The sequence below is a fragment of the Montipora capricornis genome, chromosome 3, assembly GCF_036669925.1.
Source record: "Montipora capricornis isolate CH-2021 chromosome 3, ASM3666992v2, whole genome shotgun sequence".
NCBI classification, from domain to species: domain Eukaryota; kingdom Metazoa; phylum Cnidaria; class Anthozoa; order Scleractinia; family Acroporidae; genus Montipora; species Montipora capricornis.
Window position 1 is genome coordinate 57,771,467 of NC_090885.1, and position 5,000 is coordinate 57,776,466.

The 5,000-nt window shown below is 40.1% G+C and overlaps 1 pseudogene; it reads left to right on the plus strand.

The window, feature by feature from the left end:
• Positions 1–3,337, plus strand: part of LOC138040641 (uncharacterized skeletal organic matrix protein 5-like) — a 4,529-nt pseudogene extending 1,192 nt beyond the window's left edge.
• The last annotated feature ends 1,663 nt before the right edge of the window (positions 3,338–5,000 follow it).

The window sequence follows — 5,000 nt, forward strand, 5'->3', positions numbered from 1 at the left end:
TCTCTCTCTCTCTCTCTCTCTCTCTCTCTCTCTCTCTCTCTCTCTCTCTCTCTCTTTCTCTCTCTTTCTTGTTGTTTTAGAGGCTATAGAGTCCTTTGAAGAGAAAATGATAAATCTTATTGCAGAGTTCAAAGAAAATTGTCATCAACCACCACCAGGTAGGATATATGCTGAGTTTAGCTGGTAGTGCCACAGAGTCTCAGCAGTTTGAGTATTTAAGATTTAATTACACTTTTCTTGTTTTCTCTTTATAGTTGCTTCTTCTTGTAAGGAACTTTAAAACAAAAATACGTAAGTTTACAGAGAGTCTGGAAATTATCTATCCCTCGAAAACCTGACCACTGATCAAAAACTTCGATCTGGTGGAAAATTTTAAGGTCTAACAGGTTTAACTAAAACATTTTGAAAAAACCTGAAGTGAAATAAACTTCAACCAACGCGAGAAAAGACCTGGTCAATGTGAATGATCCTACTTCCGCTGTAATTTGTAAGGAAAACACTGCAGACTAGGGCAGACGGAACTCTTCGGAACGTCTTCGGAAATCCTAGGTCGTCTTCGGACATCTTTGGAAAAAATCATTGCCCTACGAAAAATTCTGGCACTCTAAGGATAAAAGTATCACGCAGACTCAAAAAATGGGAGTTATACGATGTGTTTCGGCTGAATGTCTCAGCATTCATCCGTCTGACTGACTGCATCATAGTAAAAAGTAGTCTCATGACAAGACAATCATGTGACGAGAGAGAAAAGCACTAATTGTCAAAAATTCCGTGTCGTTTTTTTATGTTTCAGTTCGCTTAAGAGTGGCTTGTATCCACTGCTGCTTGGTTCAGAAAGGATCCCCGTTTACTGTCACATGGGAGATTTCGGATGCGGAACTGGAGGATGGACGACAGTCATGAAGATTGATGGCAGAAAGGTATCATTCCTTTGGCAATGCAAGCAGTCAAGGACTGGCAAAAGTCTTGGGACAAATTCTCACTTATAGTGTCTTAAAGGGGCAGTGACACGCTATTTTAGCCAAACTTCAGAACACTAAAAGACGTCTTTGCATAATGCTGTAGTTTTGTTACCAATAACCATTGAACTGCACTGAAGGTATTCTTTGTTGTATTCGGCCAAGGATGGAGGGGATGGAAATGGATTGAAACTTGAAAAAAACTGGCTTTGGAGACGATGTCTTCAGAAAGTCGCCAAAAATTAAACACGAATAGCTCTTTGTGCCATAAATACATTTCATATCTGCTAAAGGGTTGTCAGGAATGTTGTACGTGTGAGCTAAAGTACTAATTTAGATTTTTACCCAGTTTTGACCTAAAAACAGCAAATGTAGCATGACAGTGCCCCTTTAATAGGCGCTGTTTCACTGGCAATACTTCCTGTAACTTGACTCGCAATTATGTTGTGAAACAGTTTCAATTGCTTGAATCGTGTTGCGCTGCGGCGCGCAACGTTTCTTGCAACTTGTCCCGCTCGCGACGGTCATTGGGTGATACACTAAACATTGTCACACAAGTTGCAGCGATGATATTAAAATATGCGACAACTAAAAAACATATACAGTGGTGCAAGAAAATTTGCACAAAGTAGAGAACTGACTTCTATTTCTTTCAATGGTTGCGGTAACAAAGCAATCGCGAGGAACGTCTGTGCTTGGCAGGGTACGTTAACGTTCAACAGGCAATTTGTCATGCAACTTGTGTCGCAGCTCAGCAAAATTGCGAGACAAATTGCACCCAAAATTGGTTAATGTAACACAAGCTCCCAAGTACAAAGGCAATTTCGCCAATCCCATCCTTCCAGGCTTTTCGTTCAATGCCGGTTGGTACCATCTTCAACAATGGTAGGGGTTGGGGTCCTGTTGAAAAAAAAAATTGAGTAAAACCAATAAAAGGAGCTTTTAGGAAAGGTTCCAGCAATGAACAATTAGCAAAGTGACCTTTCTACCGACTAAATTGTTTTCTTCAGCTTTATATTTTTTACTGCCTTGATAGTTGATTCATTCACATAATTTTTCTGTGTTTGACTTCAGAGTACCTTCCAGTACGATTCCACCTTGTGGAGCAACCAGACAGCCTTCAACCGCACTGGAGGGATGACTGGGTTCAACCAAGAAGAAACCAAGCTGCCAAGTTACTGAACAACAAACTTCTCGAAGATTTGCCTGGGTATGAAGATCGGCAACCAGATCAACTTTGTTGTCATTGACAAACAAGCGAGGTCCCTTTACTCATTGATCGCGGACGGGATGTACCGTCCCACCTCTCTCCAACGTTCTAAATGGAAGATGCTTGTTGGACCTACCGCCTCCTTACAATATCATTGTAACAAGCAAGGGTTTAACGTTGTTCCCGCTCCAACAACTTGGATTAAAGTCAGAATCGGCTTCGTCGCTAACAACGAGTACCACTGCTCCACATGCGACTCCTTTATAGGATTTGGTTCCGTTGTGTTCAGTCTTACATGTGGCAACGGTGCTGCTTATGGGCCAGACAATGGGAGGCGGCATACTGCTGCCATGGGGTATATTCTGGTGCAGTGAGCCTTGCCCAGATGTCGTCGTGTAATCAGTAGCAATTCAGTTATTGTGTTTTAGCTCGAGTGCAAGTGGTTATGAGACCATATCAAATACAATATTACATTAAGTACCCGGATCCCAGAACCAGTATATATATCCAAAAACTTTTTTTAATTTTGAAAAGAGGCATGCTGACAAAAAAAGAATCCTGAAACTCAAACTGGAGAATGGCCTGGAGTTAGATGACCCGGATTCTATCCTCACGGTACAAGCAAACTTTTTTAAAATCTTTATACATCAAACAACGACAATGTAGAAAATCTAGTCTACGACGTCTTTTTCAAAAATGACCTTATTTCTCCACTTTGTGATGAAAATGCTAACGCATTCTAGGATCGCATCTCGATAGAAGAATGAGGCAAAGCCCTCGCTGAAATGGAAAGTCGCAAATCTCCATGTTCAGATGGCCTCACTCCGGAATTCTATAAATTTATTTGGAACAATATCGCTGAAGATGTCGTAGCGAGCATTAATTATTTCTTCGACAACGGTGAATTGTCTATCAGTCAAAAGAGAGGCATCATTATCCTACTTCCAAAGAAAGGCAAGCCCAATTACACACTCAATTATTTACGTGCAGTTTCCTTACTTAACACCGACTGCAAAATAGCTTCCAAGGATCTAGCAAAACGAATGGAAAAAGAACTTCCTGAAGTAAGTCGCGAGAATCAAACCGGTTATAATTACGTTTAAAAAAGATATATAGGTGAAAATGTTCGATTAATTAAAGATGTTATGGACTTTACAAAGTCAAAAAAGCTACCTGGTATCACAGTCCTCGTTGATTTCAAAAAGGCGTTCGACTCAGTCAAATGGGACTACCTTGCCAAAGTACTAAATGTTTTCAATTTCAAAGACGACTTTAAAAGATGGGTTTACATATATATAAACCAATGAAAAACGAAAGTCTTAAGCTTCTTTTACTTTTCTTTTGCGCTACGCGTTTCACCGCTGTTGCGGCTCTTCAGGCATAGCAAAGAGTGTTTATTGACTTATTACGTCACAGATACAATTGTAATTACTGGGTTGCCCTATGGCAATCCCAGTCGGAAAATGGGTAGATTTCTCCGTTTTATTTTTTTTATTTTTTTCCATGTCGGTAAAAGTCTTGCCTGTCACTCCCCTGCTAAGTGGTGTCTTTGTGCATAGAGCCCCGCTGCACGTATTTTCTTAGGATCGAGAGGGTAGTGGGAAATGCGTAGATTTCTCTGGTGGACACATTATAACGATTAACTTAACCGGCAATTGCGTCGAAAGTCATGTAGCGCGAATGGCGTTTTAGTAGATCTTTGAAATAAAATATACCCTTATGAAGCTCAATAATGGCAAATCAATTGGATACTGAACAAGACAGGCCACAACATCGACAACAATCTGTCGCCCGTCGAGCCGTCTTTTACCAAGTGTGCTGTTATGTAGAACACTGAAGATTCACAGGGCACCGATAATAGTGAATTCAAAGACTAGACCAGGTGGATTGAATGGAATTTCAAGCGTTAAAATCGCTGAAAAGGTAAGATTATTGTCGAAGCGATGCCGCAATTGCGTGTCTTCACCACATGTTCCTTTGATCTCACATTATCGTGTTTTCCGTCAAAATATTCGCTTGTTTTCGCTTTCGCTCGAACATATTTACCTTTATTACATGTCCAGTGAATAGTTTTATCCTCTGGGATGAATTTTCCGTCGAAAAATCGGTTATTTGGGCGGTCAGTGTAAAACGCAGACTGCAGACCGGAGGTAAAATGCAGACTGAGGGTAAAATAAATATTAATAATAAAAAAACGAGTCATAAGGATAAAATAAAGATTGTTTGAAAGACAATCCTCTTTTACATCTGTCAACAACTCACATTATCATGACTGCAGGTCGCTGCACCTTTTGGGGATGCGATCGTACGCGTTGAAATCATCTGTGCTTTGTTTTTGCGCTTCCAGATGCATTGCAATGTTCCAAATTATTTGTCACACCGGTACATCGAGGGAAATCAATCGAAAACCAACAATTATTACTTCGAATACCTGAATAATCTCGGTTGTCTTTTTTCGGTGCAACGAAATGCACAAAGAATTTCATGTATTCCGAGCAATTAGGACGCGGGGATTTCATTGGTTAAGCTATGCGTGATAACCCCTAGGGAGAGGTTATAATTGAAAATTACATCTTCCAGATGCAAAACAAACGAACTTGTGAACTAAAGGATAAACATAACGTACACGAAAGCGAATGAAAGGATCCTAATAAGAAATTTTTACACCTCAGTCATACTGGCTTAAGCCGACTGAATTGAAACGTTAAATGGTTGCAAAATCCACGTTATCTCTGTCTTTGTTAATTGGTATTGTAGCCATGCGTGTCAAAATAAATTGAGTTATTGGGTAATTACTCGATTACTTTGTTCAGTGCAGCAAAATACGGGGT